The sequence below is a fragment of the Mytilus californianus genome, unplaced genomic scaffold (assembly GCF_021869535.1).
Source record: "Mytilus californianus isolate M0D057914Y unplaced genomic scaffold, xbMytCali1.0.p SCAF_7, whole genome shotgun sequence".
In the NCBI taxonomy this organism is placed as follows: domain Eukaryota; kingdom Metazoa; phylum Mollusca; class Bivalvia; order Mytilida; family Mytilidae; genus Mytilus; species Mytilus californianus.
The window spans coordinates 38,047,560-38,063,783 of NW_026262723.1; positions in this window are offsets into that span (position 1 = coordinate 38,047,560).

Sequence of the window (16,224 nt, forward strand, 5' to 3'; positions counted from 1 at the left end):
AATTTTTATCCGTCTGAAGCGTTTTTCTGGATTGAACTTTATCGGGAACGCTCAAAGCCGAATATTTGAAAACCAAAGATGTATAAGAACTGAAACAGTTGAAGAGCGATGTGACCAAAGAGCGGACCAAAAAAACGGACAATTTACTCAAGTCTCCATGGTAGTTCTTACAAGAATGAGAAAAAACTGAACTCTTAGGTGTCCTGAATCAGGAGAAAGATATTGTGGTATACTGCCACATCTGGTCTATTATATATATATATATATAATTTATGATTAACCTATTGCACCCCTTGACAATTCTTTTCTTTACATGCAGACTTAGCAAATCTAATATCGAACTATATTCATATACCCAACATACATATTATTAATGCAATGGTTAATCTGTATCTGCAAAGGTAGCTCAAATAAAAAAGATTGATTTATTTATTAGTATTTGCCTAACGCCGCTTTAGTAAACAAAGTGACAAAATAATGTTAGAAGAAACCAATACTATATACATACATTGTACTTTGAAAACACATATATGGAAAAAAGTTGATTCTTCCAAAAAATGAAAATATTTAGGATTATTTTATTTTAACAATTGGATATATATATTCAATGTATGTTTACTATTAATGTTCTTTATTCAAATATCTTTTTTAGGATCAATGATAGCAGCCATGCCATGTTTTAATCAGATCAACATCCTGTTTTTCCAAATTTCGAAATATACATGATATTCTTTGATATTAGCACTGCGAAAAATCAACAGCATATGTAAAGGATAGAATGTTCAAAACACAGTTATTATTTTCGAATTATAAAACGTATTTACAAATAAACTTAATGCGTTTGTATAGAACATGAAGCTTTATTTGCAGGTTTTTGTTGCCTTCAACAGTTTATATAATAGTATTTGTGCTATCATTCTAATACAACATTTGCAAACCAAGAAAGCAGCTAAACTGACAACACCGCTCATATGAATAGACGCCATTTTTAAAGCATTCTGAGAATAACTTTGTAAATAATTGAAGTTAAACTGCTGTTAACTAAATTTGTATGTAATTAATAATGCATGTTCCACTAAATAGCCTATTTAAATGTAATTTCTAAATCAGACTATTATAACAGACAATTACAGTTTGGATTAGTTCTGATCCTGTTTAGAACTGTTCTTAACAGTTCTAATCTGGAACAGTTCTAGGGAAAAATAAATAGAATCAGTTTTAGGGTAGAACTATAATGATCAACTCTAATGTAGAGTTGTCCAAATCTGTTCAAGGATAGACCTGGTTTTCCATGTTGTATTTTTGTGTATTGTTGTTTATCTGTTGGTCGTTTTTTTGGGGGGGATTTTTACGCGGGTATTGTAAGTTAATTTTCTTCTTAAGAGTTTGAATATGCCTTAGGTATCTATTTTTCACTACCGAAGACCAAGTCTGACTTCCCTCGACCACGCTGTAGCTGCACAATAATTGAATCGCCATAATACCATTCCTGTTTGTCTTGTTATTATGTTACCGGTATTTCTTGGGGATGTGATCAGGAATATGATAATTATATTACTTTGTATATTTTTTTTTACTTAGCTTGATGTTTATCATGCTTATATCTTATACTTTCAGTTTTATTTTTTCTAATTTCTATTATTTGATTGTCATTATTATATACTAGTATTTGATTAAGAATTTTATTTCTCTTTGTAGCTTGTATGGCATAAATAATATGAATTTTTTATCTCATTTTATTACTCTACTGACGTATGGTGTTAGTAATCTTTTTGATACAATACTGACGTATGATCGAAGTACCTCAATTTGACACAATACTGAAATATGGTCTTAATTACCTCAGTTTGACACCATACTGACATATGGTCTTAATTACCTCTTTTGATACCAATCTGACTATGGTATTCGTACCTTATTTTCGATACCATACTGACGTATGGTTTAAACAGCTTCTTTTGACACCATACTGAGGTATGGGCTTATCTCCTCCTTTGACACCATTACTTCTTTTTTGATACCGTATTGACGTATGGTATAAGAACCTCATTTTGACCCCATGCTGACGTATGATCTAAGTACCTCATTTTGATACTAGTATGGTTGAATTTACCTAATTTGTTTTAAATACCATACTGACGTAATGTCTAAAGCATCTTATTTTTTATACCATACTAACATAATTATGGTTTACCTTTAACAATTATTGGTAGAAATCTGATTAGAAACTTATAATATGTATGTATGTAAGAGCCTTACATTTTCTTTATTTTATCAATGGCTATTTTGATACAAAAATTTAGTCAATCTCTATATCTCTTCATTCCTAGTTTCTCCCTTTTCAAATGGGGAACATTATACATTATTGGTTTTTACTGTGTTTTATATAAGTCCCCAGTTGCCATTTTGTAAATAAATTTACATGTTTTTATATTCTTAAATAAATAATAGTTTAGTACTTAGTTTTTTTGTAAATATTAGTACACTTTTCGTTGTACTTAGTCTATTACAAACTGTAGACATGTGTTTCTGAAGAATTGAAGTTTGGGTTTTTGTAAATGACACAGCAAATAAAAGCAAGAATTGTTAATTTTGTATTTAAAGAGAGGATATTGGCTAAATGAAAGAGACACTATAATATTAATATTAGATATAACTAATACTAGCTTATATGTATTTTTTTTTTTTAGCTTTTTGGTTCACCCTTTAAGTTCTAGAAGTTTCAATACCTTGCACATTTTGGCTTAGGGAATTACAGTTTGTGTCTAGTTCTTGCTTTTGTTTTTTCTCGCTATATGATTTGTCTAAAACAAATGAAGTAATAAACATTGGAAAAATGTGTTCCTATTGAGCCCTAAAGACAAATTCCTAGTAAGAAAGTACCAAGATAAGATATAGGAAAAGACGAAATGGAATTTATTTGAAATGATCAGATGTAAATGGACAAGTTGAAGTTTTGTAATAATGGTTTGTTTTAACAATTAAAAAACTAAATGTTTAAATTACTGTATCGTTTATAAAGTATATAGAAAGTACTAGAAATTGACTTCTTCGTAACATTTTAATGCATAAGTACAATGATAAAGAATTTTGAATATCTTCATTTGATTTGTATTTCTAGAAAAAAAATAATAAAACAATACAAATTTAGGTACATCTTAGATGGTTTTGATTTTTTATTGAATTTATACATTTGATTAATAATTTATACCTCCAATAGATAACCCAATCTAGATAGTGATCTATCATTACCAGCTATAACAAGTAACGGGAGAATATAATACAGATTTAAAATAACGATACAACATCCACATATAGTAGTCTCAGATGTATATGTTTGATGGCAATGAATGTGTAGATTTTCATCATTTTTTAACTACCAACTTTTTACAGATCCACTATCATTTTTTAAATAATGATTTTGTTGAGAATTTCTAAAATGTATCCCTTACTGGAAATAAATCTAAAGCTGATTGTGAAAGCAAAAGCCCCTCAATGTTTTCTCTAAAAAGCTAATTTCTTCAAAATGTATATCACAATAGGGAGAAATTTGTTCAAAGATACTAAACGGATGTTCAAGCTCATAAGTCAAAAATAGACTGACAACGCCATAGAAAAAAAAAACTCTAAAAGACAAACAACAGTAAACAAACCCCTCTAAAAACCTGGGTTGATCTCATGTGCTCCTGTAGGGTAAGCAGATCCTGCTTCACGTGTGGTACCCCTATAGGGCATAAAATTTGATCAACAAAACATACGAATTGACGTTAATGCTTTAAAATTGAAGAGGCAGTATCAACGGGTTTCACAGAACAATTGGTTGACAATTTTTTTTCAAGAATATAGAACATTTTGTAAATGAAATACAAATGAAAGCTATTTTGGTGCAAATCTAAACATTCTTTTCGAAATAAATTCATATGAAAACATAAAAATACGTGTTTACTGAAACGGTACATAATCCAAAAAGACCGACAACTTTGGCGAATTCGGTTAAAATGTGTGATCTTATAGATAAAAGTTTTTGCGAGATTCACGATTATTATAGGGAAACAGTACCGGTAGACGTGTTTAAGTAATGGTTATACACTGAGGGATATGGCGTATCTGGATACGAAACCCCTCCGGCGATAGAAACTATAAAGTACAACAATGGCACTGGGGTATAAAGTCCTTAATGAACTTAAATTGGCAAAGAAATTACAAAACTTCATCAAAATGAGCGTAACAGATGAATGAGTTTTTATTTTGACTAGCACGTAAATTTCTTTTAGAGATACGATGAAATAAATGGGAGTGTGAGTGTGTAGTAGACGTCATATTCATGATTTCAGCAACATTGTCATTCAAAACATAAGATAAGTGCAGAAAATGAGATTTTACGGAAGATTAATTCCCTGTTCACCAATGTAGTCATAATGAAGAGAGCAAAACAGAGTTAGACATAGAAATGAAATAAACAAAATAATATAAAAAAACCCAAACAAACTGCTACAACATGATTTATACATTTCTCAATTGGTTTTCGGTCGATAGCATTAAAAATTTGCTGGTCATTTATAACAATTAGTAATCATTACCTATTCCGTGCCTCGTGAAATCTCAATAGAAATTCTTTTTATTTAGTACATACAATACTTTAAAAAGTGTAATAATTCTACTAATTGATTGTTGAATTCTCCGGAAAAAAGTGCTTCAGGCACATAAAATTAATTCAATTCGATTACTTGAGTTAAATTATTTCGTATTTGTTAACGTGTGTTTCAAGCAGATGTGGGTCATCGTTCGTGAAGTGAGTAAAGATTCTTACATTATTTTTGAATTCTGAACTAACAGTTGACAAAAAAAATCGGATTTTACTCTTGATCAAATTCATTCGAGTCCTAAAAATGACACAGAACAGATTTTTTCATTGCTATCTATAACAAATCCTTATATGTAACTTATTAACAGTTTATGTATTGCGCAAATTGTCTTTCTAAGCTGCAGAGTGTCAATGAAGCAAATATTTAAATATTGTTTTTGTTTATTTTTAATTTCATTGTAACGGCTAAATGTAACGTTATGAGTTCCTGTTCATGTTTATGAATATCTTGTGTATTACGTCACGACAAAAAAGAAGCTTTAGTATAAATGGACTGAAGGGGAGATTTTCACCAGGTGCTGCAAAAATTGAAAATGCTTGTTGAAAATATCTAGTAAACTTGATGATTCCCCAAAGTCAAAGTCATATCAAAAGGCTAAAAGTAAAATCACAAAAATACTGAACTCCGAGGAAAATTCAAAAAGGAAAGTCCCCAATCAAATGGCAAAATCAAAAGTTCAAACACATCAAACGAATGGATAACAACTGTCATATCTCTGACTTGGTATAGGCATTTTCTTAAGTAGAAAATGGTGGATTGAACCTGGTTTTATAGCTAGCTAAACCTCTCACTTGTATGACAGTCGCATCAAATTCCATTATATTGACAACGATGCGTGAACAAAACAAACAGACACAATAGGTAAAAATGTCAAAAATAGGGGTACAGCAGTCAAAATTGTGTAATCATCTTAATCACTATAAAAACTTACTGTTTGCTCTGATAAGTCGTGAACAATTTATTCAGTATGCAGAGTATTGAATGCAGTGCGCCAAGTAAAGTTTTCTGCATCGAGTGCAAACAGAACTATTTGCAATAACGTTAACGATAAAATTCAAAACTGAATCCAAACGTTAAGGAGCTGATAACACTAAAGGGGACTAACAAGTAAATCAAAACTTAGACAAGGAATCAGAGGTATGTATAATGAAGATGCATTAATTAATTAATTAAAAATATTTTAAAACACTTTGTAGCAGCAAATTTTAATATCCGTATTTCCATATCGGTACCCAGTACTGGGTGCTAGGGTGGTGATTACATTGGAGACTCACCGTCCATGCATAGAGGTGTCGACCCAGTGGTTATAATAACAGTTTATCACTGTATGTGTTATATTGATAAAAGTCAAAAAACCTGGAACGTTACAATATAAACAAATGTGCAGCTGTTCGACCAGAAGACACCGCCACAAAAAAGCCAACACCAACTTATATCAATTTTGCCTGACAATGCTGTAACCCTAGTTTTATTATCATTTCTCAAATTATCAACGAGAAAAAAATGGAATAAATATTATAAAGTATGTCTGTAGCGAAGCACCTACTACTGGACAGATGATGCCTTCTAAACTGAAAGTCTGCAGTGTTATAGACCCAGTTATAGAAAATAAAAATAATATTTTATAAATTTAGTGCCAATACAATGTCAAGTAAACTGAATGGAAAAATAATGAGTTAAGGAAAGTTGATTAAAAATATGACATGTTGAGCCGGAACAATTGAGTTCCACTGGTTTAAGCTGGGATTCGTGTTGTTCAATCCATGTTTGTTCTGTGTAATACTGCGTTTTTTTGTTTGTCATTTCGGTGTTTTTAATTTTGGCAAAAGTTTTTTTCTTTAGTGGGCTAATGATTTTTAATATATCCATTGCTATAATCACTACCTTTTTAAAAGCAAAACAACAAAAGATTTGTCATCATAACCAAATTCTACAAAAGACAAGACCACGTGAATATAACCAAAGACAACATCATACAAAATTTATGACGGTTTCAGCTTGATGTTGACTTTTCAACCACCTACCTTTTAATCTAGACCAATGGAATAAGAATAACAAAATAGAAGAAAGGACAATAAAGATAATTCCAAGTATACACTGGACCCACATTTCAGTGAATGCTTCTGTCTCTTATATCCCAGTGAACGACTGACATCGACACTAAATAAGTTTAACGGACACCATCACGAAATGGTTTACGAATACCATATGTATGGTTCTCAACTTATCGACATGGTTTCGCAGTCATATAACTTTAGATATCGGAATAGTCATCTGATCTGTAATTTTATCGAGTGATGCATGTTAAGCAGGAGACCCTTTCATGTCGTCGCACCTAGTATAACTCATTTTTAGAGCACATACGGTTCCCTTAGTTTTTGTGTGTTACCTTGATTGTATTTTCTTTATCGAATTATGAGATTTGAACATCGATGACATTCTGATGCCTAAATTACTTTGTTTTATAGGTAAAACACACAAAACAAACACATTTCGATTTTAGATGCCGTGATACCTTTGTGACGTTGTCTAATGCATATTTCATTATAAAAAAAATGTCATTTATACATTATGATAATACCTATAGAAGACACAGTTCAAATCTACATGTAAGATAGAGGTGTTGGCGCCAGCAAATATGTTCAACATCGCCACATTCTGTCCAAAGTAAGGAGCCAGTAATTCAGTTGTTGTCGTTTGTTGCTGTTCATCATATTTGTTTGTTGTAGGAGAATTGTCTCATTAGCAATTATGACTCATCTTCTTATTTTTATACTTACTATGTTTGGGTATTCTATATATGTCCAATTTGAAAATACTATTTTCAAAGTCGAAAAATTACATAAAAATCATATAATCTTGATTTCACTATTATCAATTTAATGTGAGATAAAAGCTATTTCACAAATGTATATTTTGACCTATCTGTTACTTTGATCTGAAGAATAGCAATACAGTACTACTCCTTTGCTTCGAGTTTTGTCAAATGGCTGACGGAATTTAATAGTCATGTTTTAGTACACCCTATCCAGTTCATTTCCATTTCAAACAATGTCAAAATTTCAAATTTATTGTGCCCACATAAAAAAACACCAAAATCAAACAACACTGGAAAGACAGTCAAATGACTTAAGGAAAATTGCTGTCCGTGGCGGCCATGAAAAATAGCCACAATTAACAAACACTGCGGTTCATGTCAATGCCTTGTTTTCATAATTTTTGTTTCAAATTAGACGGCGCATTATTTATTGGTTAAAAAATGAAAGACACTATCAAAAGTTTGCTTGACGACTTTAACTACATTTTGACTGCAAAATGTTGTTTTTTCAGCTTTTACTTGAACATGATAAAGCATGCATTGAAATCAAAGTATTAACGGGCTATTTACGCACATGGTTCCACATTTTGTCAATAATTTTAGTCTGGCACTGAACATGCTAATGTTTTTTTAAGTCTGCTTATGACATAAAAACACTAAATCCGTCGGAGTTGTAAGTTTATTTTGTCTTGGAGACCATGGCTACATGTCATTCATCAGTTGAAATTGGGCTTTGAACTAGCTTTCTGTCTTTTGTTATTTGTGATTTGTATTTTGTTTTAGCACAAATAACACGTTTGCTGAATGACAAATTGTCCAAATAAACCTGTCTGAGAAATTGCATTACAATTTAGGAGATATGTTCTACAAATTATGCATTTTAAAGATATAAAAAAACATAAAGCAGAGCGCTATTTAAGAATAAGGAGTTGTGGTATGATTGCCAATGAGACAACTATCCACCAAAGTTCAAATGAAGTGGATGTTAAATAAAAGTGTCACTACCAATTCTAAACATTTGCACATAGAAAGGTGACACGTGTTTAATTCAGGATACTGATTCTCAGAAGGTTAAATCTAATGTAAAATATCTAGATAAGCGTGAAATAAATGATTGATTAGTATGTGGTTTCAGAATTGTGGTATGGCGTCTTTAAATGTTCTTTGTCACCAGAAATGCTTATTTCATATAAACAGTGGATTTGATTTTCTATGGAATTCACGCTCAGTTATAGTTCAGTGACTTAAAAATACGATGGTTTCATTATAATATTTTGATGAACTCTATTAGGAGAGAACATTTCTCAGTGATAGTAGGTTGGTAATATTTTGCATCCTTCAGAACTTATATCTGCACTTGTTATATCCAACACATATCGGGATTAAGGGATAAATTTATACTGCACAGAAAAGGATGGTATATTGAATAGTAGACAGATATGTAGCCTTGTAACAAGCCAACTACAAACCCCTCAATATTTTGTTGCAAGAATTCTAAATTAGTTCTTAAGCAGGCCCTTTATAGCTTGCTGTTCGGTGTGAGCCAAGGCTATGTGTTGAAGACCGTACTTTGACCTATAATGGTTTACTTTTATAAATTTTGACTTGGATGGAGAGTTGTCTCATTGGCACTCATACCACCATAACACCACGCCAAAAGGTGACGACCATTTGATGTTCTGTGGCGCAAAATGCAAAAAAATCCTCCTGCCCTGTTCTCCTATATATCAAATGGTCGTCCCCTTAAAACAGATTTAAAAAAAAAATGAACTAGCCATGCATACTTCTGCTGCCTTTTATTTACAGAACTATCAAATGGATTGAATACTCTGAAGGGCTCTTCAGTACAATTGGTTTGCCCTTATACAACTACCAACGGAGGAAATTTAGACAGGCTCTTTTGAGTTACTTATTCGATAAACTCTCAGATAAATCCAAGTTTTCCACCAGAGCTTCGCAAGAGACTGAATATTACGGGTAACCACACAAATGGAGAATACCATCTGAATATATCTGACGTAAGAGAAAGTGATGAGAAAACATACGAGTGTACTGTTTTCCTAAAAGTTGACACACAAATTCTGACAGTTTTCGGTAAGGTGTTTTAATCGAAATACTTCGTTATTCCATGTAGTGATAGTTGAAAGCTCTTGTTTTCGTAAACGTATTTTTACTTACAACGTAAACATCTATAAAAATACATCTGTAACTTATTTAATAATTGTACATGTGAATACTTTCAATTTGCTGTGAACAGGGATAAATAAACACCCACAGTGTATTGAGTTTTTCCGGGTCCGATTTAATTTGTTGATTATCCTTCAAACACAAGTGTAAGCCAACACATATGTTTTGCGAATTTCCTGTTTTTTTACCTTGTTTTGTCTTGATCTATGTTTAATGTCAAAGAAGAAGAATCATACGTATGTGAATCCGTGTATCATACATGATCAATACAAGTCCGAGAATTTTCTGACGTCTGACGACATATTAATGACTTATTGGACCGTTGGATGTCAGAGCGCAGTCCATAGAGAGAAAAAAATGAAATCACCAACGTTACATATTCGTTGATTTAATTGATTAAGAAATCGAAAAATATATAACTTTTAATTATCTACTTGAAACTGGATCAATTACGATGTCGAGAGAAAAACTAGCCTCCCCAAATCTGGATCGGCAATTTAGATAGGTTCTATATTGACTGCGCCTTGACGTCCCGTTTTCAACAAATCATATAAAGGCCACAGACTTCAAAGCAATTTCGGACTAGTAAAATATCTAAATGAATACTATTAAATATAAAAAAAACATTAAGTTTTGCGATGAAAAATAATAAGATGTATTCAAATGCTAAACAATATCTCTTTGAAATAGAAGTGCACTATATAATGCTGTTGAAGACAAAATGGACAACATATGACAAAGTTTGATTGTTTTATTTAAACATCATCAATTTTCAGTTGAACCATCTAGTGTGAAAATAGATAATGTGTCTCTGGAGGACAAACTGCAAGGTACAGAAGGGCTTGATTGGAAAATAGAATGCAGAGCTATGGGAGGTAAACCATTGCCAGATGTGAAATTAATGATATCAGGGTCACTGTTGCCAGGGTAAACAGTCTATTCAACACACGCTGAAGGCAGTAAGCAGATCGATCGATAGGAAGACGATTACGTGTCAAGCAGGAAACGAAGAGTTTTCATATTATCCGCATGTTGATTCAGCGAATCTCTATCTCAATTGTAAGCTATATATTGTGTAACTATGTAGTTCTATCTGTAACAGACATAAAAGTCAATCATTAATCTTCTTTATTAAATCAAACAATATAAAAGAAACAATAATATTCATTTGAACTAAATATTCGGATATTTCGAAATCATAGAAATCTGAAAACATATCCTTTGAAAAAAAAAAAAAAAAAATAAAGGTAATAGAGTAAATTTATCAATTCGAAACAAAACCTAGGAAAAAAACGAAATCATTACAAAAAAAATTAAGTTCATATGAATTGTAGAAGGGTATATATTATTATACGGATTCTCCATAAAGTTGTTAAAATGAATTATTACGTGTAAAAAGACTGGAATTCTCCCTACAAGAGCCATCGAATTTAACATCCCAAAATTCAACAGGACGCGAATGCCAATTCATACATCACACACAGTCAAAACGGACTCTTCCATTTAGTATGGGATTTTACGCCGGATGGGATAAGTCGGAGGCTGGTTATATTAACAAACCCAAACAACCCTTGGGATCGTTTCAAAATTAAATAATAAAATTATTGATATTGCTTCTTACTCTATGACACCCTGATTAACGGCTACAGAAAATACTACTTCGAAACTCTTGAAACACAATATGTTGAAAAAATAGTTAGTGCTGAAGCATACTTTTAAGTTCAAAGTATAAACTATTAAATATAATCAATCTACATATAATATGAATCATAAGTAAACCTCTACTCTGTATCCCTAGGGTTACATAGGTCTAGAAATATGGTCGCCTTGGTCTTCTTCCGATCGACAGTTAAAGTGGTGCAGCTGTTTGACTGTGCGAGGAATATAAATCGCAGCCACATCCGGTCTAAATAAGGACTTTAAACCAAATGTCTTTTTAAGAGAGAGTGTAAGCTTTACGACAAAAGAGATGATTTCAGCTTCCCAATTGTAAACTTTCCATTTCTATGTAGCAACATTCCAGCAGCGCCTGCATACGGAGTATATATCTCCCAAATGATACGATATTCCCAGGTTTGTGTTTCCTATCACGATTTCCTTGATAGAGGATTGCTGCTCACAAGGAAGCTATTAAACCAAGAGTTCCAAATGGTGAAGTTGAAATCATCCCTTCGTAAATTTTACGGACGCCATCACGAGTTGGTTGACCGTTATGGAATAACCGTTTCACAGATGATATCGGATATGTTCCTTATGTTGTATCTACAATATCCTCCCTTTTCACGATTGTGACTTACCGAATTAGACTATTTACCGGATTTGTAATAACATAAAAAAAAATTGAAAACAACACGTTTAATAATTTCATGCGTCCGAAACTCTTTTCTGGATTTACCTTCATCAGGAACGCTAAAAGCTAAACATTTGAAATCCGAGGATGTATAAGTACCGAAACCGTTAAAGAGCTGTATGACAACAATACCTAAAATAAATATCCAAATTCATCTAAAGTCAACTTTGCCTGAGGGAGTTGAAACCTTAGTTTCTTAATAATTTCAAAATTTAAAAACCGACAATTTTAGAAAAGTTTGTTAAATCATGTCAGTACCGAAGTACTGACTACTGAGCTGATGATACCCTCGGGGACTGATAGTCCACAAGCAGAGGTATCGACCCAGTGATGTAAAAAATTGAAAACAACACGTTTAATAATTTCATGCGTCCGAAGCGCTTTTCTGGATTTACCTTCATCAGGAACACAACGGGTGCCACATGTGGAGCAGGATCTGCCTACCCTTCCGGAGCACATGAGATAACCCCCAGTTTTTAGTGGGGTTTGTGTTGCTTAGTCTTTGGTTTTCTATGTTGTGTCATCTGTACTATTATTTGTCTGTTTGTCTTTTTTTTTGGCCATGGCGTTGTCAGTTTGTTTTCGATCTATGAGTTTGACTGTCCCCCTGGTATCTTTCGACCCTCTTTTAGACTTGTGCTGTAAAACACCATACAAATCAAATAAAATAATTAAATAATTTCTAAGAAATTATCATTCTGTTAATATTTATTTAGATATAAGAAGATGTGGTATGAGTGCCGATGAGACAACTCTCCATCCAAGTCACAATTTGTAAAAGTAAACCATTATAGGTCAAAGTACGGCCTTCTACACGGAGCCTTGGCTCACACCGAACAGCAAGCTATAAAGGGCCCCAAAAATGACTAGTGTAAAACCATTCAAACAGGAAAATCAACGATCTAATCTATATAAAAAACGAGAAAAGAGAAACATTTATGAATCACATCAACAAATGACAACCACTGAACATCAGGTTCATATTTTGGTTTTTCGCATTTTAAAATAATGATTTGCTTTTTTGCCATAAATTCAACTTGCATGGGGAAGAATCTTGGCTTTCAAATATTCGGATTTGGGCATTCTTGATGAAGGTAAATCCAGAAAGGCTAGCGCTTCGAACGCATGAAATGTATAACGTGTTGTTTTCATTTTTTATAAAATAGATACTTTAGTCATTTTTAGTTGGACATAAATTTGCAACTGCTGAAGAGCTACAAACTTTAAACATGTGTTATAAGTATTATTTTATAGAGTGTTGTTTTCCAATATTATACCCGTATCTACTCGAAACGCCAATATAATCCCTAGATCTCTGATGAATTAATGCAATGATGTTGAAATTATTGTAGAAACGTTGTTGAATACTTGACAGTATAGGTTTTTTGTATGTGTTTTAAATCTATGTAAAAATGTCTTCTTCATATGCATTCAGTACATCTTTATACTTTTAATGTTATCATTGCTCTACACTTGCATAATTATTGTAAATACTTTTCTTTAATACTGTTTTTTTTTTCAATTTGTAAGATTCCATTTTTACAAGAGAAACCAGGCGCCCATCCACAACCCCTCCCTCCACAAAAAAGAAGAACGATTTAATACGAGTTATATTTTAGAGGGTAAAATGAGAATAAATAAATGACTTTAAAACAGCAAAGTATTAAAGGGATAAACATAAGAAAAAACACTTGAATATCGAGAATTGTCATGAAGGAAATAAGTTATATACAATAGAGAATAAATAAATTTGGTGTATTTACTGTCTTCTGATTGGTTAAAAGTATTACCTTTATTTTCAATGTTGTCAATTTTTATGGCGACACGCCCATTCTGACGTTGTGTATTCATACGCCAACATGTGTGTACGTTGTTATTGTTAATATAAATAATATAAAAAGCTCTTTGAACCTTATTTTTGATAGAAATTTATTTATAATGAATGACAATAATTTATTTTGAATTTATTGAACCATAAAATTAATTTTTGACTCTTCACATTTTACATAATCCGCTTCGCGGATTATTCAATGTGAAGAGTCAAAAATTAATTTTATGGTTCAATAAACTCAAAATAAATAACAGTCATTCATTAAATATTTTACAAAGACTTTTTTGCTCACCCAAATTTCTATTTTATGTGTATAAGTTTCGTGCTGTTGACTAAAATACTATTATTAGACATGCTACATGGTAAAACTCTAAACATATTTGTATTCAGATGCACCAAATGTGAGATTAGAGAATAAAACTTTCCTGCAAACAGACAAGGAAAGGAATTTACAGTACCATGCACAAGGCAACCCAAGCGAATACACATATTTCAAGTGTTACCATAAGTCATTTTATGATGTTGTGATTCGGGAGTTGAACAGAGGACAAAATGGAACTTTATCCCTTCCAGTAGTGTTTACGAAATATGCTTACCAAGACAGTGGCATATATATGTGTACAGTTGGAAATGGTATGAGAGGCAAAAAGGGACAAGAAAAACAACTGGGATATGGATTTATTAGAATAAACGGTAATCAATACATATATTTAAAAAAAAACAACATAAATTAGTCTGTTTTATTGTATATTTCACTTAATATTACAATAAAATACAGGTAGGAAATTTTCACAATATGTTGTGATATAAAGCTTAAAATTGTTCATTATAACCCCCCCCCCCCTAAAAAAAATGAACTTAAATGTAACATGAACATTTTATATCTTGAGACAAACGATGATACATAACGGTGGCATTTCCGGTTCAAGAAAATTGTAATGACATGTTTGAATAATACTCATAAAAAATGTTTGAAAATGTACTCACAAGAAGGGATTTCTCATATATTTTATCAACATCTTCCTATCTAAATTATAGCACAGCCCGTTTTCGCAAAAGCCAATGTTCAGAAAATGAATGCAGTGATCGGAGGAAGAGTTGATGTCAATGTTTACAATCCTTCTAAAATAGTCAGCTAAATACAGTATAACTGAAAATATGAGGATCATTAAGGACGATTTCCATGGTAGAGAAGTACAACTTGATGGGTACAGACTGAATTTGGTAATTAATGAGTTGACTGGAATATATTAATTTTTAATCAAACACTCTGACCAAACTAACTTCCGATTTCAAGAAATAGATTGTGCTCGAATAAGTTCCCTATGCCATTTGACAAACTGCAATGGTCAAATGGCATAGGGAACTTATTCGAGCACAATCTATTTCTTGAAATCGGAAGTAAGTTTGGTCAGAGTGTTTGATAAAAAATTAATATATTCCAGTTACGCCTGAAATATGTGATTTTAGATAATCAGACTGATAGGTTTTTAAAAAAAAATTATCCATATATTTTCCATATTTGGCCGTAAGTTTTACTCTTTTTTTTTATTATATAAGATTTCAACGTTTATATTATGTTTTGGATTTTGCAATGGTTTGGCATCGTGTATTACTGATGAAATAGTAAATAGCCTTAACGATAACAATTTTTCTGCACCTGTTATTGTCGAAATGCACATCCGGAGCAGTAAAATTTGTACCATAAATTTTATAATTACGGCGAGGTTGCAAAAAAAAAAAAAAAATTCCGACATAGCTGTTCAAATGAAGTAATTCATTAACACAATATACCAGTCTGATTACTTAGTAACATCATATACTTCCTAAAAGTATTTCTGGTTTTATAACGGTTGTATAAATCTAGATATTCCACGAATACCAAGAAATATCACCCTAATACCAGTTGGAGAAACAAGCATGACAATACAGTGGATACCGGAGGGTGATGGAGCATTTCAACTGATGTATCATATAGAGTATAAAAGGTCAATATCATCAATGTAGATTCGAAAAGAAAGAAAATAATCAAGCAACAAAAAAGTAATATATCAATTGTCTGGTTTACAAACTTCAACTTATTATGACGTAAGAATTTTAGTAGAAAACAGTTTCAACAAAAGTTTACCATCAGCAATTATCACAGTGCAAACTCTTAGGAAAGGTAAAATGTATCAGAACAATATGCCGTATGTTCAACATATATTTTTCAGCATGTATTTCAAAATTATTGTAATGTACAATAGAGCTGCTGTCCTTCTATATAATACTAATATCAAAAATGCTATACGTTTTGATGAAAGTATGAAATTCATAAATTGCACTTATGTTGATTTACAGTACCAAGCGTGGTTCACCTTACACAAATTATAATGCGATTTTACGGCGATTT